Raw genomic sequence first — 25,045 nt, forward strand, 5'->3', positions numbered from 1 at the left:
ATGACTCATCATTAGCATCCTCATCTGCTTTGCACTCTTAAAAAAAAAAATCTCTATCTCCTGTGATGACTCCACAGTATGTCTGGATTATCACTATGTGAAATTCACCCCTCTGACGAGGGACAATACAAGGGCCCCACACCATATAAACCCCAACTGCTTAGTCCTTATGCCGTGAAATTTCACTCCAGGGGACAGATTCTTACACTCAGTATCACCTTATTCTGCACCTTATTCTGACTTCAGTAGGGATTGTTCATGGAGTAAGGTGCTGTTCACCATAAGGGAATCATGGTCTGGTCTTGAGTTAATAACTCTCCCCTATGTACAGTTAACAACAAGGAATAGCTTTGCCTTGAAGACTTTGTCTGGAAACTGACACAGGATCCCTTAATGAAATGTACATTCCTAATGATGTCTTTACTGAGGTCAAATTTCTCTTTTTTCTCCTTCCAATTGGGCATTTACTTCCAAACGTTAATGGATAATCCAGGAGATGCTTTTATATTCCACCATCAAGATTAAGTTTTATGCTTTCACTGGAGCGCCCAGAGATTACAGGCTGTCACAGCGAAGTGTAGGGAGCTCAACCAGGCTTCTGTACTGAATGTTATTACATTGTTCCCATTAAGTAAAACAAACTTGCAAGGCCACAGAGTCACTATGACTCAGCTTTGATCAAGATGATCCTCATGTCATGAAGCAAATACTTTCCAGTCTCATGTCTGGAAACACGCTCTAATTAGTGCTCCCTCTCAAGCTACGAGGAAAAAAAAACATTGTAGGCATTGACTCATTTCATACACTTTTTAATCAATTTCATCTTGATGAGCTGTAATCTAATGCACTTAAAAAAGCAGTAAAGCCCGCCCTTTGTTTTACCAACTAATGGGCTGGGACTTCAAAATGCTAAGTGTTCTCAGGTCCCACTGAAGTGATTGGGAGTGGCGAGTATTCAGCACCTTGCAGGATTTGACCCATTTAGCAATATCATTTTGTGCAAATTAGACATAGAGGTTTATTATTTAATATTTATCTGACAGGGAGCACTCAGAGGCTCCAAGCAAGGGCCTCCACTGGGCTAGACTTTCTACACGATACATCCATGGTTCCTGTCTCAAAAGGACTTATGCTCTAGGAAGCAGAGATACGGATTAGAGCAACAATGGCTACCAGGGCCCTCTGACACCATTTCTCAATCTGCTCAGAGTTAGGGGTGCAGAGTGGGCTAGAAACTCCTGCTGAGACCAATGGGGAGGCTTCTGAAGGGGTTGATCTGGAGAAGCAGTTTGCTTGGTTAATTATGAGCCAGAGCTGCTCAGCCCCCTGCTCCCAAGTGGGCAGAGACAGCCTGACAGAGGCAAAGAGACTACTGGTTTTAGTTTCAGTGTTGCGCTTTGAGTTTGGGAGCTGAGCGTGAAGCAGTGGAAATGCTCAGGGAGTTCTGACTGAGTCCCACTCCCCCCAATGGGGCTCTGAATTTCTGCAGGATTTAGTGCATGGCTGGACAGTCCCAGCCTTGAAGAGACCAGTGTACAGAATGGCAGATATCTGATCCAGCACTGGCTACTGAGAACCAGCTGAGAGCTCCACATGGCTCCAGACCAGGGAGCCAGGAGAAGAACCTGCTCCATCCAGGGTGAAGACACAGTTCAAGCTGACCAATGTTCACAGTGCTGCAGCACTCCTCTCTGGACTCACCCTCAGTGTGCCCTCTGCCTGGGAAAGTGTCAGGAAGGGAGCTGGGGGTTGGAAAGAGGTGTGGGTGTTGGAGATGGGAAATTTGTTGTTTTAGTACTCAACCCTAACCCTTTCCTTCCCCAGATCTTTTCCTGCTCCCAATAACATCCCCCTTTGTTATGTTGTTGTTTTGGGTGTGTCATTTCTTTGTTGGGGTTTGTATTGATGTACTTTATTGTTTCTTATGTACTGGGTTTTATGGTCCTTGCCAACAGTGGTAGTATTATTCATTTTGCCAAGAGACAGCATGCCTTGTGTGAGGAGTCACCTTGCGGGGAGGCCCCAAGCATTAAAACAAAAAAATCTGGGACCCAGCCGATGCAAGGAGGGGAAGAAGCCATTCCAATGAGCAAGCACAAGGAAGGAGACTTCAGCTTCCTTAAAAAAAAAAAAAAAGCACCAACTATTCTCATCTGCCCCGCAAGGTAGCTGTTAACCGGCTGACTTCTTATAGTCATCTTGGTGGGTCTTGAAGAGAGATGGGAATGGCCCTATGCATCAGTTCAAGGTGAGCACTCCAACAATATAGGGCAGCATGTAACAAGGCACAGACCCAGTTGTGTGAGAAACTAACAAGCAGTCAGATGAAGATGGCATCATTGGTGGAGCAGAAGAATGAATGACTGTTATTCTGTTTGTAGCTAAAGCACAGCTGTCAGACAGGAGAGCAAACACAGCAGGTTACAAGCTTGTTTTGTTTCCTTTTCCCAGCCACATAATTGAAAGGCTAAGGAAAAAAATGATGAAATCTCTAAAATCATGCAAAAAAGCCCCCAAATGTAAGCCAGACACCCATGTGTACCTTAGCAAGAGTGTATTTGGGACACAGAATTTCAATGTTGGACAGTTATTTACTTATGCTTGTAGAGCATAACTCAAGCATCTTGTCAGTACCATTGATAACAGTACAGAAGCATCTATAACCATAGCATCATAGAACCTAAGCTGCTTCTTTTAATGCACAATTTCTAGATATAGGAAAACATACACCTAGATAAATAAAAGTAGCAGAATTTATGTAAAATAATAATCTGACACTAACCTGGAACCAGGGTGGCAGCTGTAAACAATCTGGCTTTATAATGGATGGTTTGTAGCTCTTTAAACACCTTTGAAACATTAAAACTAAGAATGAAACTATTATTTTCCATTAATTGTAAATCATGGAATTCTGTACTGAGCCAAATTTCATAAAAAACACCTTCCAAAATGAAAATAGTCAAGAGGGGTCTTACTATGGAAATTCGCCCCGCAGTGACAAAATGATCTTTCACGTCAAGGAGGAATTACTGTACCCCCACTATTGGATGTGGGCAGTCTCAACTAATGGAACTTCAGATCTAGGCTGCTGTAATACCACCAATGTAAACCTGGACCAGTACATTACATGGGGAATAGAAAAGGTATGCGAGCCATGAACATGGTTTAGAAAGTTGTGTGGTGTCTTGAGAGATTGCTACAGATATTCAAGTGATTTCAACTTGCTGGAAGTGGCGCCATAGCAAGTTGTTCTCTTGGGATCTTGGGTGAAATCCTGGCTCCATTATAATCAATGGGAGTTTTTCTATTGACTTCAATAGATTTCAACTCTAGTCTGGAGTGAACAAGATCCAGTAGGTATGCTTCTCTCTTCATTCAAATGCTAGGGTTATGTCAGGTTCCCTTGAGATTACTGTCATTTTAAAGGATGTTTGTGTGCACTCTGACACTATATCTACCCCAGGTCCCATTTACTTGTTTTGAAACCTAAGCCATTTGTCACGGAGTCCCCGGGCAATGCTCTGGAACTGCACCCTACGAAGCCTCCTTTCTGTGAGTAGACTGTCTTCAGGGCAAAAAGCTCACACCGCTTCCATCTTCCTGGGTCTGACCTTGGAGCATTCGGTATATTCTGCCCCTCCGTGCGCTTCCCACAGCGAGTCTGCCCAGGCGGGGTCCTGGGGAAGCCAGAGGGTCCTGCACCCTGACTTCACAGTCAGACGTGATTCTTAGCCAGCCAGTAAAACAGAGGTTTATTAGATGACAGGAATACGGTCTAAAACAGAGCTTGTAGGTACAGAGAACAGGACCCCTCAGCTGGGTCCATTTTGGGGGGCAGTGAGCCAGACAACCACATCTGCACTTTACTCCACGTCCCCAGGCAGCCCCAACTGACTCCTCCTCCACCCCCTCCTCCTCTCAGCTTTGTCCCTTTCCTGGGCCAGGAGGTCACCTGATTCCTTTGTTCTCCAACCCTTTAGCTATCACCTTGCAGCGGGGACGGGCCCAGGCCATCAGTTGCCAGGAGACAGAGTGTCGGCCGTTTATGTACACTGGCCCTTTGCTCTGCAACAATTACACCCCCTTATCCCACCACCTAGAGACTTAAGAAATGCATAGGGGAAACTGAGGCACTCCTACAGTATTCAGAGGAAACATTAAGAACAGTCATTTCATTTACAATAGGTGTTTTAGGCCTGTCACTGTGATATATGTCTGTTCCCAGCTCAGTGCTGTTTTGATATAGCCTCATAACGGTAACCTATGAAATTTCATGCGATAGTCTAGCTGTGATAGTCTAGCCCTCTAGCTGCTAGACACCATTTAGAGGGTGTCAGTGCAATTACTGCAGGCTTGTAACGTAGTACAGCTAATTCTTTTGGAGGAGAGCATCTTTAATTTATCTCCCATGAGCAACAAAGCTCTGACATTAGTGTTGAGTATTTGGTTCTTTGAATCCACTGATATGGGGAAGCCTACCTTATATGTACCAGCTACAAAGGTAGTGCATGTTGTTCTGGAGCATTTGAGGATGACTATTTGGTGATCCTAGTGTTCTAGCAGCAGGAAGAGTTTATCCATGAACATGCTATTTTCTTTTAATTCTCATAGTAAGTAATACTTTTTATCCCTGATTCAAATATAGAGCAAATTTATAATCTAATTTTGAGATGAGAGACCACCAAATAGCTCTCCCTTGAAAGTGCAAGATAGATGATATATCAGTTAAAAAAATACTACTACATTTGGACAGACTTAAGTGACATGCAAAGGATATTGGATGATATCCTGGCCTGACTGAAGTTAATGGCAGTTTTGCCACTGACTTCTGTGGGGCCAAGATTTCACCTTTTGTTTTCAAACTGGGCTTATGCCCTTTAATACTTTGTGATGAATAAAATGCCTGAAAATTCTTTCTTTTTAAAGTTTAACTCTGCCTAGTATTGGCTTTTATTTAACCTTCAAAATATAAATTCTGATCTTTCCTGGTCAATATTAATTCTCAGACTTAAATGAAGGTGATTAATCACCAGTTTCCTTTTCCAACCAGTTTCCTTTTCCAACATGCTTGTCATTGAAATGATGGGATTCAAAACATTTAAAAAACAGTCCGATTAAAAATCTCTGTCCCTCTCACAGCTTTCACTCTCGGTTCTTGTGATGCTATTATTTCACTAATTCTCCAGTCAGAGTCTTCCAAGCCACATGATAATAGAATGGAAAATGGAAAAAAAGCTGAATTAAAAATAATAAACTTCAGTCTTCTCATTATGTAATAAAGAATCAGAGAGTACTACAAGTCCAGTTTATTTTTCCTTTCCAGCTTTAATTTATTAATAAAGCTCATATGATAATGAAATCATTGTTTGCGGTTTGCCATAACTCTAGGTTCTGAAGAGTACCTCATTCTCTCTATTCAGATAGTCTACGTAATAAGAATTGCATTTGCTGATATTATTTTGAAAACTGACTCACTATTCAATTTCATCCCTGTAAAGCTGTGGATATTCCCTGTACTGCCCCCTGAGGGGCAGTGTGATGCTGCAGGTGTGCCCCGCCTTAATTTGCCTTGCTTGGGGTGGCAATTAGTTTGTTTTAACAGCCCAAGAGAAAGGCCAACCCACCACACATACTCCCCAACAAAATACTATATCCTGCTGTAATCAGACTTCAGAAAGGACTAATTACAAAAAACAGGCCATAAAGACCTCACATCAGAATCCTGGTTCAACTCTCAAACTTAAAATCCATAAAACAAAGCCTTTGGCTAGGCTGGTCTCTTAGAGCTTGAAAGAAAACAACCCACACCGCACACTACAGCCTGCATGGCTTCCTTTCCCCCCTCTCACTCAGCTTCCTGTTCCTGTTTACATAGCCTGTTTCTAAGTTGATTACACCCCAGGCTGTCTCAGCTGTTGGCTCCAGCCTGTTCCTTAAAGGGGCATTACACTCCTTCAGAACCCCATTCATGTACCTTTCTCTGCATTTTTCTGTGGAAATTCAAATAACTGTTTTCTGTTTGTACAAAACTGTGTCTAGGCACTGCTGATATTCATACAAATAGCCATACAGGCACATGAACAAATTTATTTGCTACAGATCAATTCACTGTTCAGCATTCAGCATTCTCCTAGTTTCAAGTCATCCAATCAGGGCAAAGAAATTAAGCCATATGACTTACAGTAGATGACCACTCACACACAAATACATCATAGTGGTCAATTTCCAGATAACTTCTTGGACTTGACAATTTCTTGGACAAATGATCCAATGAACAAGCATGCATGATTGATGAACAATCGAGATCAGTTCCTGAAAACTCTGAAGCTCAAAAACTTGTTCCCCACTCCTTTCCCGAACAGAAGTTGGTCCAATAAAAGATATTGCATCACCTACCTTATTTCTTGAGAGATACAAGGATTGTTATAACTAAGTGCCTGAATAAGGAAATGTATGTACTTGGCCATTGGCCAGGATTCTTGGACAACCATTCACCATTAAGTTTTACAAGTAATTAAACATGAAACACACAATGTGGACATGTACATCACTGATTTTAACCTGCTCCTACACCCACCCCCATTTTTTTAAATATATAAATAAGAGCTTGTTTTTAATATGCAGTTAATTTTGTTACATGTAAGTTATAGGGTGCTATCCCTTTAGTTTAATGCAGAGTTGTAATATGCAGGCATGAGTAGATTTTGTACTGTGCTAGGCAGTGAGGCAGGTGGAATCTATTCCTCTGTGGTAGTTTCTTTTTAATGCTATTTTTATTATCTTTTTTTAGTAACGAATGGTATGGTCAAATCTAATGGGAACCATTCCCTCTGAACAGCAACATGAACGAGCTTGAGTGAACAGCCGAAAAAGAGAAGTCAGTAAGCTCTGGAATGCTGCATATTGATGATCAGGGATCCCAGTTTTCTGTGATAACTCCCCCTCTCCCCCAATTTCTCTGATAAAATGCCATTAAAAAGTGTTTTTTTTATTAAAATGAAATACTTTAATTTCCCTAGTCACAATATATATACTTATCAGTTGAACATAATGTTTTATTGATATATTTACAATTTTTAAGCAAGTTCAAAGCCTACCAGTGCCATCAGTTATTATAATAAAGTAAAATTTATAGAATTGCAATTTGTATTTCTTACATATACAAAACACGTGTCTGTCGGTATTATCAGAAAACTGTTGTTTTTTTAAATGCACAAAAAAGAAAGCTCCGGCTGTCAGCCCTGCGCCTCGTGTGGCGGGGCTCTTGCTGTAAGCTGAAATTGTATTAAAATATGTAGAATCTGGTTGTCCCACACAAGGTTGTGCTTAGGTTTATGTGGCCCTCCTGTGTAATAAGGTTGGACACCACTGGAATAAGTGACACTGGTACTTTCAGTAACATTTATTTAATAGTTAATACGTTTTTATTTTTCACAAAATGTAAAAACTAAAGATTCTCTGTAAAAATCCAAATTCCAAGGTTTTCCATGGCAGACATATTGCCAGGATCCTTGTCAATGATACAACATTTGAAATTCTTTATGTGCATTTGCATTCTGGACACAGTTCCTGATTTCAGATTACTTTCCTTTTAGCTCTAATGTGGCAAACTAGCTGAAAAACAGTGATCCCCTGCTATTGTGTGCATCCATCCACCCATCCACACAATATAGTTTGATCAAATTAATTGAACATACAATTTAAAAATAATTGACGAGATGCTTTACAAAAAATATGTAACACTGGCTTACTAAGATAAGGTAAATTACCAAATTCCAATAACTTTACCAATGTGTGTGGAATGACCCCATTCATAGTTTTATTTTAAAATTATCCCACACCAAGGCACTGGAGGCACAGCACATTAATTTAAAGCTGAGCTAAGGTGGCCATTACAGAAGCAGCATTAAAAGCATAATCTCAATTGAAAACCCTTTCAATTTCTCGAAGTGAAGTTGAATTGGAATTCACTAGCTCTGGCCCCCTTCCCCATGGTTTGTTGCTGGACCATATCTAAAAACAGATGGCACCTAGTTTCTTCTTCAAGTTTAAATGTGGCCGAAGTTTCATAACAAAAGCTCAGATTAGTTGATCCCGTGACATTTCTGCCATTTGAGGCTGGCATTTAGTGGTAACATTGGGAAAGATTTTGGTGCCGCTGATTGCTAACCAGATTGGTAGCCCAGATTCAGTTGCAAGACTCCTCTGAACTGAAAAAAGCCTTATCAGCCCATCTCTAATTTTTTACCTTTGACATGAGCATATTTTGATTCTTAAGTTCTTTTAACATCCATTCCAGCTGTGGCCAGAAAACTCCTGCTTTGTTGTGATGCTACATCATACTGTGCAGTCACAACTCACCACAAAAGCCCAATAGAGCATGGAGCCAATTCAGCTCCTATTTTTAGGCATATGTAAGTCCAAGTTATTATGACTAATATGGACAACGCTGAATAATTTTGGATACTTGAGGAAATTTTTGCTATAGTTAATATCCATAAGAGATAAGAAAATATTGATCTGTTTTGGACAAGAAGTTTCACACTCCTGTGGTTTGAATAATGGAGGTGTAACTAGTGAAAAGAAATGAACCCCAGATATCTCACAATGCTCTGTAACTGCCTCTTGCATAACTCTGAAATAATGAAGGATAGGGAGATGGCATAGAGACACGTAGCATGGAATAATCTTTTGTTTCCATTTATGGGAACTGTGTGGGAAAATCTACCACTTTTCTCAAACTGTAAGAATGAAGCCAAAAAAAATTAATCAAAAACCATTTTTTTTTGCTTCTGAATAACATAACTCTAGTTCTGTTCAGACTAAAATTGGGCCAGGTCCCTTTAGACGCTATTCCATATGTTCAACAATTCTCAGTAGGCCAACAGCCTCTCTGTATTTATACAGATGCTGCTATTTGGGGAAAACCAGTTGAGCCTCACAAGTGAATTCTGAGTGCTTTTAAATTTTAAAGAGAGCCTTGTCTCTAGTGTAATTTGTGGGGACTAAAATCACCTATGGAAGGATTTAAATCCATTTTTATTTCATTATCTTGGCTCAAAGCTAATTTTGGCTGCTTGCTGGGTAGGGTTGGGTGAATAATTTGTAATGAAAATAATGCATTCATTGAATTTTGTCACTTTTTCTATTCATGAATTTTCTGAGCAGAGTGAGATTTTCTTGAATTGGCCATTTCAAAATATGTCCATTTCTTCAGCAAATACATCTTGCTTTGAAGATCATTCAAAAACAATTCATTACAAATTTTCAAAATACACGTTAAATCACATGGCATTATTTCTATTCCCTGATTGGTAATACAGGTTGTTGAACCATAGGTTGTTCAACCAACAAAGCATGAATTGTATGTTGAAATGTGAATTTTACAATTACGGATTCATTTTTGTTTCATATCTGAGCTTAAAATTTGCTTTGTGAGTGTTCCTGCTAGTGAAACTGTATTTTCTAGAATATTCACAGAAGATGAACACAGGGGACAGGAACAGCCAAATAAGTTAATTTAAAAAAAAAAAAGTAAAATATTAATGGCATTGGGAAGGGATATTTTTAGTAAATAGTGTACAAATGGCATGGAGAGTGGCTACAACAGAACAAACCTGAGATCCAGTTTTAAATCGTGGGTCCCTAATATTACAACTTCTTTAAGGTATGGTTGTGACTGCACTTTAATAAAACCATGTTCTTAGATTAGCACCAGAAGGCTCTACAAGCTACAAAGATAAAAGACCCAATTCTCTATCCCAGGATGGCTGCTCCATGTAGATTCAGAGGTGCCACCTAGGGGGATTCCCCTGGCTCCATGCCATGCCTTCCTGGTCCCCCAGCATAGAGCCATGCTGGTCTCAGGAGCAGGCATGGCCAGAGCTGTGATCTGCTGATCCCTAACCAATGTAATGGCCCCAAGTTATAGAAGTCTTGAGGCTTGTTCAAAGTGATTACATTTGCAGGAGGAGACATGAAGATAGCATAGGACAATATTTTGCCAATATCCCTCCCTCTCCCCGCTGCATGCTCCAGTTCTTGTACCGAGCACGGCTTGGCTGGACCCAAGAATTGTGGCCACAGGAACGGACAGCAGTCATATGAGAGCCAAGAAAACAAAGGTGTCTTCTGCTGCATAAGGTCTGTGCAAAGCTCACAACCCAGGGGAAATTGAAAAAATTCCCACAGAAATAACCCATGTACTGCACACCAAATGCCCAGGGGAGACAAAAAGTCACACAGTTCCAGATTTGGCTATTCAGAGTAGCTCCTCCAGCCACTCAGCGTTCTGGAGGTAGAACAGATTCACAGTGAACAGACACATTAGTATTTAGGCAGTGTGCAGCAGGGAGGAACAACTTGGTAAATAACTTTGACTGTTTTTAATTTAGCCAAAGATGTACTTATGATGATAATTCTTTGTGGATAGCTTAGTTTCTGTGAATCAGCACAGACCCAACAACAGAGGTTGTGGTTTTCACCAGTCTTGTTCATCTGGTCTAAAGATGGATGTTTTTTTAAAGGAAAAATCTGAGTGATTTTTAGGAAAGCCTTGCACATATATTTTCTTCTAAAAGAAAATATATAATTTAAAGCCCCATATGCCCATTACCCTGATTCTTATTTCTGGCCAGGGTAACTCAGCACAACAATTGGGTGGCGAGGAGAGAAGCAAACAAAGATGGCTTCTTTGTACTTAGAGCCCAGGGGAGGGTCCCGTTCTACATTATACTCTATTGCAACAGCTGTTCAAAGACTGTTGTAGGAGCCTTGAAAAGCTGTAGTGCACTCCAGCTTCTCCCTTCCTCCTCAGACATGCCTCTTCCCAACTCCAGCCACACCCCTACAAACGGGGCTGTAGGGGAGAGAGTCAGCACAGAATCATTATGCAAACTCTACGACACTGGAGAATCTCTCCTATGCTGGAGGTATTCCCCAGGATGGCAATCTGTTGTCTTTACATCCCCTATCCACTGGCAGAGTTGGTATATAGGATCTGTGACAGAACCTGCAAATGGGTCAACTTTTTTTTATTATTATTATTAAAGAAATGTTACAATTTCAATATTTCTGTAGCAGACACTGGCTTGGAGTTTATTGCATAGTGCTACCACATTATCAGGAAGTAACATAACAGGGCGAAAGGATAGTGACTGCACTTCACTGAATGGCAACGTTTAGATAAGTTTGAATATGTATCGAAATACTTTTGTCTAAGCATCCTGTAAATACTGCCTGGGATTTTAAAAGTAAGACCAATGGTGTCAAAGTACTTCATTGTACATTCTCATGGGATGTGGAATGTTCTGAATTTGACAGTATCACCCATCCACACTTTCCACTCCATATTTGGATGTATCAATTAATTTATTTTGCCAAGCAGTGGAATTAGCTTCTGAACATGTTCAGATCAGTATAATTAAAATAATAAGATACCTTCAAACCACTTCACAGAGTAGGTAAGCATCATTACACTAATTTAACATTTGAGGAAACTGATTTATAATGAGTTAACATTTTTTGCCAAAGGACATACAGCAAATCCACTGCAGAGCCAAAAATAGGACCCCTCTCTTCTCTTCCAATGACCTATGTTGCCTCTACCTACAGTAGAGACTGAATTTGACTGTTACTTCAGTAGGAGAAAGTGGAAGACATGTCTTTGCAAATACTGGTGCTACAAATCAAGGAAAGACGTTTATTGAGGTGAACATGGTCTTTTCCTTTCTGAGGTCAATCGATTGAGGAGTTCATTCTCACTCACCTACCATCCATAGACGCGACAATACTGCTTTTGCAAGGGATCTGGCAAAGAATGTTTCTTCTCTACAATTTATTGTCCCTGCTGTACTCTGAATGAAGATGTGACATTTCTAGCACTGGCAGCAATATCAATTGTGCCTGCTTTCCCTGTTTACAGGGAGATTTAAGAATACATTGGTGACGTTTGATGGACAACAGCTATCAGAAAGTAGGTGAAAGTGAAATGAAGCCAGGCACTGAATGCTCTGTCATTTCAACTTACACCCTGAATGCCCCCATATTCTGAACACTGAGAATTTGGCCCAGGCACACCCCTAATAAAAAGACATGTGGGTTAAAATGCACCGATTCTGATCTTAGATCATACTTGGCTCATGAAAGGTGAGCAGGATTTGGAAAAACCCTTAGGTGACCTCTTCGTGGGGTCCAATCTCTGCAGAATATTGTGTGATGGAGAAACGACTGATCAGTCTGGCTCGAAACCTTTTTTAACTTGGAACTTTGTGGTAGCTCAGCAATGTGACTTTTGTGTTCATTGACAGTATTGTCACTTTGAGCTCCAATACTGCAGGCCCCTGTTGCTCGCCCTTCCTGTGATCAATGTTTGGAGGTGTAACAATGAAACTAAAGTAGAGTGGACCTGGGGGAATTGCATCATACAAGTTTAGTTGTTAAATTCAGGTCACTGATGCAGCCTCCCTGGCTCAGTTCAGTTGCTTTTCCAGGACATAAGGATGGCAAATTCTGCAGTTATGCTAATGAAATGTTTAGCTAGGATGTAGTGTGCTACAGTCCTCCCCCCTCACCCCCGTTCCCTCTATCAAAATGTGAATTTATCAGTGGGAGGCAGATTGAAATATTTAAACTTGTAAATCCAAACAGCTTTCAGGGCACACTTCCCTTCTCGCCCACACTGCAGCCAAGACTTCACTATGAAAGCAATCAGCATTCTGATTAACTTTAGGTAAGCTGTGAAATAAATGTTTTGGTAGGATGTTAAAAGATTCTTTGCCTTATTTAATTTGTCTTTCATCACTATTTTCAGTAGATCTCTTAGGCACCTCTCTGGATCAGTTATTTGGAAACTAAAAACACATCAGAGGTCAGCACAGCCTAGCCCGCTGGGTAAAGAATGAAGTCCACAAAGGTGGCCATTGTAAACCGTGATGACATGCCAGTGTCTGTTACTGAACTAACAGGGTCACAATTTCCCCTAGTGTCTGTTCATGAAATACTAAACTCATCGGTACTGCAAGGCATGCAGCAAGGGAACAAGCAAGCCTTTAAGGCACCCAAACCCTCATCACAGAACAAGAATTAATCTCATACATTTAGGTGAAATCCCTCTGGTAAGACAGCCTGATCTGTGGTCGTCTTTGGCTGAAGCCAATTTAGATGTATTTATTTTACTGTGGGAACAGTAGCTTCTAAGACGTAAATGAGCAAATGGAATAGACTAAAGTGTAATATTTCGGAACAAGTGTTTGAGCAACATTTTAGTCCTGTGCATTTTTTCTATTGCTTCCATTTTCTGTTGCCCTTTCACAAGGGAGACAGTGGAAGCAATGTGCAAGGAATCCTGGTGTTCAGAGATTTATTTTCAAGACAACAGCACATGAAGAACAGATTCCTAATGGTTTCACCATTTATATTTGGTAAGAGTTCCTGGAATTTCATTCTCTTGCTGAAGATTTCTGCTTCTCACCAAATGCTTGGCATTTGCACACACGTCAGTTAACAGATCACTACACTGAATTTTTATTTTTCTCTAAATGCATATTAAAGCATTCCAGACCGGGCTATAAAAGCTGCCTTATTTAAAGTCAGCATAGTGTTCATTTATTCCAATTACTTATAAAAGAAGCATTTCCCGTTGTTTTCCTTCTGTGAAGATATAAGGCCCATATCACAGTCTGGCAATGATCATTCCAAACCCACCATATAGATCCCTTGGGGAAGTGGTTAAAATGGACTCCGCTGGCTCAGAAAGATAGCAGCTTAATTTTTCCCTGTCCACTTCCCCCACCATTAAGGGATTTGGGACAGACTTTCTAAACAGGGTTTATGGGAGTGTGTTCAAAATTTCAGTCACCCACCCCCACTAGTAACGGAATCTGTCTGTGCACCCACCCTCCCATCCATTACTGCACAGCCAAGGCTTCCTCAGCAGTGGAGCTTGGGCTGAGGATGGAGCCGGGGCAGAAATGGGTATGGGGGACCACTGGTGCAGGGTGTGAACAGGAGCAGTTCTGAGGTGGGAGCCTTAGAAGCTACCAAGCCTGGGGAGGAGGCGGCTTGAGTTGAACTTTTTAATATTAATTTCATCCATTTTTTACTTTATACTGTGTGTGGATTTTATTTGAGAGCTGGCTGTGAATGGCACCTGTCCACAGGCCAGTCCTGCAAATACATATGAACCCAAGTAACTTAATTCAGGAATAGTGCCACAGAGACCAACAGCATTGATCACATGAGTAAAATCACATCTGAGTAGGATCAAGCCCAGAAGATGTAACAGGTCACCACTCTTAGGTCCATATTCCCAATAGAAGAGCGGGTGGGAACTTCAAAGCTCTAAATCATTGGCTCTGGCATCACTGTCTACAGAAGAACCTTACAGCATCCAGTCCTAGCTTTGCCTGTGATAACCTATAGCTGCATCATAGAAGTTACCAATTAAACTATAGGAGGAAGCTGTACAACAAATGACATTTCATACATCAAACTGAACAACAAAAGGAACATGGTACTGATAGTATTATTTACAGTCATCGCCTAGTCATTAAAAACTATTTTTAAAAACTTAAATGAAACTGCCACATAATTTCCAATGTGTGGCGCCAGAAACCAGGACTCTTAAGAGAAGTCTGTCTCCAAATACACAAGGGCTTGTCTAGATGTATCTAGATGGTATGGCTGATTCCCGCTCGGCTGTGCACTTTGTGTAATCACTTACACTTGTTCAAAGTGAGTAAAATGATACTAGATGAAAAGGGTAGAGGTTTACAACTCCTTTTCAGAGGTATAAATAACTGATAATTCATTATAGTGTTTTATTGTTACTCTTGGTATAGCACTAGTGGGTGATAACAAATGGTAGCAAGTGAATTCAGTTACTATATTATTTAGAGTAGCATATTCCCCCCCCTCCTTCCAAAACACACACTTATTTTGCCTTATTAAAAAGCTAGAAACTGAAGCCAGGATTTTCAAACATGAGTGCCTAGAGTGAAGCACCTAACCTAAGAGGCTTGCTGTTCTGAGGGGCTGCCAACCTGCAGTTCCTATTCAAACAGATCGCCCAGCACCTGCAGTGAGTTTGAAAATGTTGGCCTAAGGCCAAAAATCTAACCTTTATTCTTTAAAAGTGCATATGTTATTGCTACTTATGCTAGCCCAGAGTCCTACTCTTGCATCTCACAAACATTATGATGATTTTTTGGAAGTAGCAAGAGCAAGCAAAATTAAAAAAACATGAAATATATCATCTGCAGAATTTATTTAATAGACTTTTGTCAAAGCTTTCCATGGGGCACCAAGGATGAAGGAATAACCGTCTCCCATGACAGAAGACTAGTGACTGCTTTTAGGGATGTGTTTTATGTTGAACTGTTCCAGGACTCCATTTGCCCCTAACATCTATGGGCACTGAGCGAAGGAAATGAGAGGCAGCTTGTGACTAGGTTTGGAAGGATTTGATTTTTATCGGTAAATGTAGGTAAAACATAGATTTCACCATACACACACACACACAAACTGACAAAAACATATTTCCATCAATAATAGTTGAAAATGACAAGAAGGCAAAGAAAGAAAATGCTGCTTTAGAACTTTTAAAAAAGTTTTGTTTAAGGATATTTGTGGTGTATATTTTGACATGTGATGTTGAAAATGTGTTTTAATAGTTATAAAACTTTAACTCTTTGAATCTCAAGTCTACTGTCAAATAATTATTGCCTGACCTCCCACCCCCTGAAATTGAAAAAATGAAAGACTTAAAATAATTATCCCTTAGAATTATACAAAAATAAAAAAATTCTGCCAGACTGACTTATGTCAGTAAATATAAATCTTGTGCCATGTAAATAAAAGTATTATTTTCCTTGCTCTTTTCAGCAAAGTCACAGGAAAATGAACCCTCTCTCGCAAAAAACAAAACAAAAAAAACCCATCACCCAGTGTCAGCAAGGAACCTTGTCAAAGGCTTTCTGAAAGTCTAGGTACACTATAATTAACTGGATCACCCTCGTCCACATGCTTGTTGACTCCCTCAAAGACTTATAATAGGTTGGTGAGGCATGATTTCCCTTTACAAAAGCCATGTTGACTCTTCCTCAAACCATATTCATTTGTGGGTCTGATAATTCTGTTTTTTTAACTATAGTTTCAACCAATTTGCTTGGAACTGAAGTTAGGGTACTAGCTGTAATTGCCAGGATTGCCTCTGAAGACTTTTTTTTTGAAACCATCATTACATTAGTTATCCTCCAGTCATCTGATACAGTGGCTGTTTTAAACAATAGGTTACATTCCGCAGTTAGTAATTACGCAATTTCATATTTGAGTCCCTTCACAAGTCTGGTGTGAATGCCATCTGATCCTGGTGACTTACTCTTCAGTTTATCAATTTGTTCCAAAAACCTCCCCTATTGACACCTCAGTTTGGGACAGGGGCTGTGGAAATTCGCTGCCAGCAGAAGAGATAAGCAATGCCTTCCTGCCCTAGTGTGAGATTTGTACTCCCAGTTACAGTGCTTCTTGATGCTGTTTTTATGTCATTAAAGTTACTGTAACTGACTGACTAGTCTTTAGGGAAATAGTTTTGTTTGTTAAATTGCACATTATACACTTGAACATGCTATGGCTCATCTTTACATCCAATTTTGTTAGTTTCTTTCCAACTATGTTAACATGGCTACTATTTTTTTTCCTAGTTGAGTCAATGATTGAAGAGTAGTAAGCTGCAGAAAATATACAGAAGCTCAACTTCACAGGTGAGCTATCTTAACCGTATGTAGTTCTGTGAGTGTGTCAAACTGTGACATGACAAAGCACTTTAAACCATAATCTGAGATCATCCCTGAAGTGGTAACTTGAAGGGAGGAAAAAAAAGCGTGGTAATTTCAGACCACTTTCTTATCCTGAACCTCAGAGGATAAAGCACATTTAGAAAGTCAGTCAGCATAGTCCTAAACAGAAACTGTTGGTTGTGTCAATTGTTTGATAATTTCTTAGAAGAGATTGCATTTGTTGAATAAAGTCTCAAAGAAGAATTACTGTGCAGATATGCATGTATCAAAAGTCATTTGACACTTACAATATGTTAAACAATTTCTAAAACTCCTTTTAAAGAAGAATTCTCAATATATAGGAGCTATTTTGCCAAGGTATTCCTTGTCTTTTAGAAGCAATTATGAAAAAACTGGACAAGTGTTTCTAGTTTTCTTTAAACCAAAGAATAAAGATATGTGAATTGACAAAGCTTTAATTAATGTTTCACTCACACATGAAACCCTTCATTAACAACTGCAACAGATCTCAGAAGTTCACGGCTGTTTTAAAACAGTAACTCAGAATTTTAAATACTTTAATTTATCTTTCCGCCTTGAAAATTACATTCCTAAAAAATGAAGAATCAGTTGCAGCCAAGTGACTTCTATCACAAACTAAGTCTACCTGAGAAGCAACAGACAATTATAATCTGAGATATACATTTGCTCCTTGATAAACATAACTACTGCTGGTGCTAATAAGAGTTACTCACATGCCTCAAGAAGAGAATATGCCTCCAAATTTGTACACTAGTTGAAAACAAGCAATATTATGGGGGGCGGGGGGAAGGTTTTGTATAATCCAGTGACCTCTTTACCATGGTGTCATCAGGGGTTTTGAAATGGGGAGACAAAATGTTTTCTCCCAATAAATTTTAAAGGAATTAATGGAGTCTTATTTAAAAGAAATCAACTATAGGGTATTGCAATCTTATGTCTTGTTTAATTAAAATAGAATGAAATACTTTGCTACCACATTTATTTCTATTTATACCTGTCAAGGTTCCTTCCCCATTCTGAACTCTAGGGTACAGATGTGGGGACCTGCATGAAAACCTCCTAAGCTTACTTTTACCAGCTTAGGTTAAAACTTCCCCAAGGCACAAATTAATTTTACCTTTTGCCCTTGGAATTTCCACTGTCGCCACCAAACTTTAACTGGGTTTACTGGGAAACGTAGTTTGGACACGTCTTTCCCCCCAAAATCCTCCCAACCCTTGCACCCCACTTCCTGGGGAAGGTTTGGTAAAAATCCTCACCAATTTGCATAGGTGACCACAGACCCAAACCCTTAGATCTTAGAACAATGAAAAAGCATTCAGTTTTCTTACAAGAAGACTTTTAATAGAAGTAAAGGAATCACCTCTGTAAAATCAGGATGGTAGATACCTTACAGGGTAATTAGATTCAAAACATAGAGAATTCCTCTAGGCAAAACCTTAAGTTACAAAAAAGACACACAGACAGGGATAGTCATTCTATTCAGCACAGTTCTTTTCTCAGCCATTTAAAGAAATCATAATCTAACACATACCTAGCTAGATTACTTACTAAAAGTTCTAAGACTCCATTCCTGTTCTATCCCCGGCAAAAGCAGCATACAGACAGACACAGACCCTTTGTTTCTCTCCCTCCTCCCAGCTTTTGAAAGTATCTTGTCTCCTCATTGGTCATTTTGGTCAGGTGCCAGCGAGGTTACCTTTAGCTTCTTAACCCTTTAAGAAGGTGAGAGGATTTTAAAGGGGTTTACCCTTCCCTTTATATTTATGACAATACCATATTCATCTCCATGGTATCCAAGCACATTACAAGGAACCACCTAATTGTGATGTTAATCTAACACTTTCAACTAGCAATGTGAACTAGCAGAAAGCCAAGCTCTGAAGCAGGGAGTAGTCCAGAAGCAGCAGTGTAAATAAGATAACAAAATTAATACAAATGGAAATTCCATATTCATTATGTATTTGGGTCACATCCTGGTCCCAAGGTCAGAAACAGAGTAAAGAGCCTTTGCATATGGAGTCTTCACAGGGGTTAGTAAAAGATCTTCCTTGATCCAGGGGCAAGATACAGAATACCTGCAGAGCCCTTATACCTGACTCAGTGCTGCAGATAACATATGCTGAACCACGGCTGAACCGCATGCGTTCTTGCCAGTGATCTACAAAGATGGGAACAGACTGAGTGCCACACCCCTTCCCTGAACTGTCCTTGAGCCCTTCCATACCAACACAGATAATACTGCCATAGAGCAGAGAGTGTCACTACCTGACCTCATCTAGACTAGAAAAATGACATCCCCCTGCCCCCCCGCAAATATTTAGATGGTTGTAGTTAACCATGCAGTCCTCCTAAGGCTGATCATGAAAAGCTAACTGGTTTTAACATCACTTTCTCTGTCTACAATAGATGTTTAGAAATGTGTTAGCTAACATGCTTTAATACACTTCTTATTTTAGATAGGCCCTGTGTGGCTGGAGCCCTTGCATTGGTGTCACTTGTCTTCAAGTCTTTCAGACCTCCTGTGATGTAGCAGATTTGGTCCATTGGAACTTGGAAGAGAAGGACATTAGAAAGACAAGCAATGCTAGAAAGTCAACAGTCATGCAAGGCAGGAAGACACTAAACAGTCAGATGGAAAATGGGTAGTAAATGGGTTGCTGGAGAGCCCAGGCTTCCAGCTCTTCAGCAGTCACCTGGCAGAAAGCTGGAAGTCCTGGGACCCCCCAGCTCCAAAGTCTTCAGGCTCATGGTCCAAGGCAGCCTGGTCTCCCATGGATTCCAGATTTCCATCTGCACGACAGCCTATCAGATGGACTCCTTTGGAGCCAGTGCTGCCTCGTGGGCTGCTGGGACTCTGGGCAGGTTGGGGAGCTTTGGAAAATGTTGAAATTAAATGCCATCTCAACTTTTTCAAAACAAAATTTCAGACGTCCTGTTCTGTGGGATATTTCATTTTTCATTCCTTTTTGGAACGAATTTTAGTTTCTGGCCAGCTCTAGTATTCACTACAACTATACGCCATCATACTTTATTCCTACTGAGACATTGTGAAGAAAGCCTCATGAATGTAAAGGTTGTAAATGTAAGAATCTGGACTCTTGTGAGTAGTAAGCATGTCTCTGTCTAAAAATACTTCACTTTTACTAATGACCTTTATTTGTCAGAGATCTTGAGCAGTGAGAGTGGGTGAGATTTATGGGTGTGTGACTGTGTTTACAAAACAACGTGCCTGATGTTTCCTAGGAATTCCTTGGAAAGAAACATTGATGTCAAACAGTCGTGTGTCTGGGAGCCAAAATGAAAGAAGAGGTTTTGAAGACAAGCCTCCTTATCATTAGAAATCAGATCCAGCTTATAATTCCATAAAACAGTATTTAAGTTCCCTTGGATATTTCAAAACTATTCTCCACCCCAACCCACAAGAAATCCCAGTTCAAACCTATTTTTCAAATGCAGAATTGGGAGAAACTCACATTCTCTTTGCATGAAACAGCACTTGGAAGAAGAGTGCATCTGTTCCCTTTTCATCTCTCCAACCCCCTCATCACACTGCACACACAAACATGGAAACTTCCTTTCACATGCATCTTTGCTTTATGTTCTTGCAAAGACTTCTCAGAACAAAGCATCAGCAGGTGCCAGAAAAAAAAAAAAAGACACAATGCAAGTGAATGATTCCTTTCCTAGTTCTGACAACATGAGCAAAACAAGAAAATATTAGAATTGACAAATAAGTTTTGCTTCAAATCCTCTGAACTCTCCAACAGATGTTTGATGCTAGACAGACATTTTATATATGATATCAACACAAGAAAAAGTTGCACTCTGAATGCCCTTATGATCCTAGTACTTTAATCACTATAGATAAGTTATCGAAGAAAAAATTTACTCCCTAGTGGGTCTAGGGAAACCAAATTCTAGCTTGAGCCAAGACATGTTCATGGGCTATTTAAATCAATGTTTTTTTTTATTATTATTTGTATTATGGTAGATAGTAGTGGTCTCATGAACTGGCTCAGGGAGGGTATTCTATCCATCAGTAGAAGCAAGGAAAAAAGCACATGGAAATTTGTAGGAGCAACAGGGCAAAAGAGAATTCAAGGCTGACATCTTTGGCAGAGTTGGAAGAGGAGGAAGAGTCAAGAGTGTAAGAGTGTGGGGGCAGAACTGTTTAAAGGCCTTGAAAGTGAGGACAAGAAACTTGAAATTTTATGCAATTGAGAATAGGGAACTAATACAGACATTCAAAGGAGGAAAGAAAGGAGGCCACATCAGACCTTCTTGCCAACTTTTTCAAAGAAAAGATCAAGATCTTGCTTGGCAAAGAAGGCGCGTACAGGGAAGAGGGGACAGAGCTGCAGAGAAGTTTGCAGAACTCTGTGGTGATCAGCAGAACCCAAACTTCTAGAGGTTTCACAGAAAGGCTCTGAAGAGCCATATGGAAGGAAAGCATTTTTCTTTGAAAAACTATTTTCAAACATCTATTCAAAAATAAAATGCGGAAATTAGGAGGAATGAGAACATGGCTGGAAAGCCCTATTCTAATCCTGCCGCTGCTAGTGACCTACTGAGTGGCCTCAGAAAAGTCACTTTGTCTTTGGTTCAATTTCCATGCCTCTAAGAACAGGCTAATACTTAATTACCTGAAAGAGGTATTGTGAAGTTTAGTTGTTTGAATGTTCTATTTTATTGCTAAGTATTAATGGGCCAAATCTTTAAGAACTTGTACCACACGGAGCTGTCCAGTTTTAGACAGTCAGAGATGTCAGATAACTTTGGGCACAATTTTAAAAAGCTACAGTGCCTCAACAAGGTTACAAAACCCAGGAATTATAATAGTATAGTTACCTTCATTAATAATATTGAATTGGTCAGTATCGAATTTTCAACATGGAGAAAACAGTTTAAAAACAGCCCAATTTTCTGCAGTCTGACAGTATCTGCCATTTCAGGGAAGGAGTCAGAGATAAGTTTCTCTCTGGGTGCAATGGTGGTGATTTGTTGCATTAATTAGTAGCAGGGGAAGTTAGGTACACTGGACACGCTTGCCTTATATCAGTATTAGAGTACAAGCATTGTGAAGCTACACAGCAGCAATAACTGCTTAAAGGGCCAACCAGGACAGAATGATAAAAAGCAAGCCATATCCCCAAGGGCTTGTTTTATTTTGTTTATTCTTTAACAATAAAATCTGCTAATGTTAAAGACCAAAGAGACTACAGTGGCTCTGAGCCTGAAAACAAGCTCGTAATATTGCTTTTGTGACAATTCTGATTTAATAAGAGTGTTCCTATGAAAGGCACAATTCACGCTCAGGCAGGCTGTTGTGCCAGGCAAATCTGGAGAGATTTCATTTGTGCAGCTTCTAGTTCACTGTACATCCACAGGCAAAACTACTGTTAATGCTTTTCCATGTGTTGTATTTATTCTACATTTGAGTTTGAATATATATTGGATATCTTTTCAGGGTCAGAGTGTGCTCCCCGTTTAGCACAGGATCAGGAATCAGCCAGTTTGGTTGCCCCTAAAAGTCTCTAACTACTCTCGCATACACCTACTGAACCCGACCAACAAATTCCACATCTTACTATTTCTCAGCCATGGTGAAAAAGTTCAAAAGGATTGCTGTTACAAAATGAATAATTTGCTTGAGTATTTTTTTAAATGAAATATGGTGAGGAATTGCCTGGTTAATTACTTCACATGTGAGTTAAATGGTGGGACCATTTGAATGAAGAGGACTGTTTAATTATTAGAGTTAGGGATTTCATATTACCTCCTCCTATAGGCCCCCGCATCTTAAAACCATAGGATCACCCACTTGTGATGCAGAAATGAGATGCCACTCACAGTAGACACATCTGTGCAGATATCCATTATGCCATCTCATACTATGGTGATCGGCACAGTCCAGTAATCCAGACAGATGAATAGATCATCAAATTAGATAAATATGATTATCTCATAGAATCAGAGAATAACAGAGTTGGAAGGGACCTCTGGAGGCCATCTAGTCCAACCCCCTGCCCAGAGCAGGACCAATCCCAACTAAATCATCCCAGCCAGGGCTTTATCAAGCCTGACCTTAAAAACTTCTAAGGAAGGGGATTCCACCACCTCCCTAGGTAACGCATTCCAGTGTTTCACCATCCTCCTAGTGAAAAAGTTTTTCCTAATATCCAACCTAAACCTCCCTCACTGCAACTTGAGACCATTACTCCTTGTCCTGTCATCTGCTACCACTGAGAATAGTCTAGATCCATCCTCTTTGGATCCACCTTTCAGGTAGTTAAAAGCAGCTATCAAATCCCCCCCCATTCTTCTCTTCCGTAGACTAAACAATCCCAGTTCCCTCAGCCTCTCCTCATAAGTCATGTGTTCAGTCCCCTAATCATTTTTGTTGCCCTTCGCTGGACTCTCTCCAATTTATCCACATCCTTCTTGTAGTGTGGGGCCCAAAACTGGACACAGTACTCCAGATGAGGCCTCACCAATGTCGAATAGAGGGGAACGATCACGTCCCTCAATCTGCTGGCAATGCCCCTACTTATACATCCCAAAATGCCTTTGGCCTTCTTGGCAACAAGGGCACACTGTTGACTCATATCCAGCTTCTCGTCCACTGTCACTCCTAGGTCCTTCTCTGCAGAACTGCTGCCTAGCCATTCGGTCCCTAGTCCTAAGTGCACTTGCCCTTGTTGAACCTCATCAGATTTCTTTTGGCCCAATCCTCCAATTTGTCTAGGTCCCTCTGTATCCTATCCCTACCCTCCAGCATTATCTACTACTCCTCCCAGTTTAGTGTCATCCACAAACTTGCTGAGGGTGCAATCAACACCATCCTCCAGATCATTAATGAAGATATTGAACAAAACCGGCCCCAGGACCGACCCTTGGGGCATTCCGCTAGATACCGGCTGCCAACTAGACATGGAGCCATTGATCACTACCCATTGAGCCCGACAATCTAGCCAACTTTCTACCCACCTTGTAGTGCATCCATCCAGCCCATACTTCTTTAACTTGCTGACAAGAATACTGTGGGAGACCGTGTCAAAAGCTTTGCTAAATCAAGGAATAACACGTCCACTGCTTTCCCTTCATCCACAGAGCCAGTTATCTCATGATAGAAGGCGATTAGATTAGTCAGGCATGACTTTCCCTTGGTGAATCCATGCTGACTGTTCCTGATCACTTTCCTCTCCTCTAAGTGCTTCAGAATTGATTCCTTGAGGACATGCTCCATGATTTTTCCAGGGACTGAGGTGAGGCTGACCGGCCTGTAGTTCCCAGGATCATCCTTCTTCCCTTTTTTAAAGATGAGCATTACATTAGCCTTTTTCCAATCTTCTGGGACTTCCCCCGATCACCATGAGTTTTCAGAGATAATGGCCAATGGCTCTGCAATCACATCCGCCAATTCCTTTAGCACTCTCGGATGCAACGCATCCGGCCCCATGGACTTGTGCACATCCAGTTTTTCTAAATAGTCCCGAACCACTTCTTCCTTCACAGAGGGCTGGCCACCTGCTCCCCATGCTGTGCTGCCCAGTGCAGTAATCTGGGAGTTGACCTTGTTCGTGAAGACAGAGGCAAAAAAAGCAATGAGTACATTAGCTTTTTCCACATCCTCTGTCACTAGGTTGCCTCCCTCATTTAGTAAGGGGCCCACATTTTCCTTGGCTTTCTTCTTTTTGCCAACATACCTGAAGAAACCCTTCTTGTTACTCTTAACTTCCCTCGCTAGCTGCAACTCCAGGTGTGATTTAGCCTTCCTGATTCCATTCCTACATGCCCGAGCAATATTTATATACTCATCCCTGGTCATTTGTCCAATCTTCCACTTCTTGTAAGCCTCTTTTTTGTGTTTAAGATCAGCAAGGATTTCAGTGTTAAGCCAAGCTGGTCGCCTGCCATATTTACTATTCTTTCTACACATCGGGATGGTTTGTCCCTGTAACCTCAATAAGGATTCTTTAAAATACAGCCAGCTCTCCTGGACTCCTTTCCCCCTCATGTTATTCTCCCAGGGGATCTTGCCCATCAGTTCCCTGAGGGAGTCAAAGTCTGCTTTTCTGAAGTCCAGGGTCCGTATTCTGCAGCTTTCCTTTCTTCCTTGTGTCAGGATCCTGAACTCGACCATCTCATGGTCACTGCCACCCAGGTTCCCATCCACTTTTGCTTCCCCTACTAATTCTTCCCAGTTTGTGAGCAGCAGGTCAAGA

This window comes from Chelonia mydas, chromosome 3, assembly GCF_015237465.2.
Source record: "Chelonia mydas isolate rCheMyd1 chromosome 3, rCheMyd1.pri.v2, whole genome shotgun sequence".
NCBI classification, from domain to species: Eukaryota; Metazoa; Chordata; order Testudines; family Cheloniidae; genus Chelonia; species Chelonia mydas.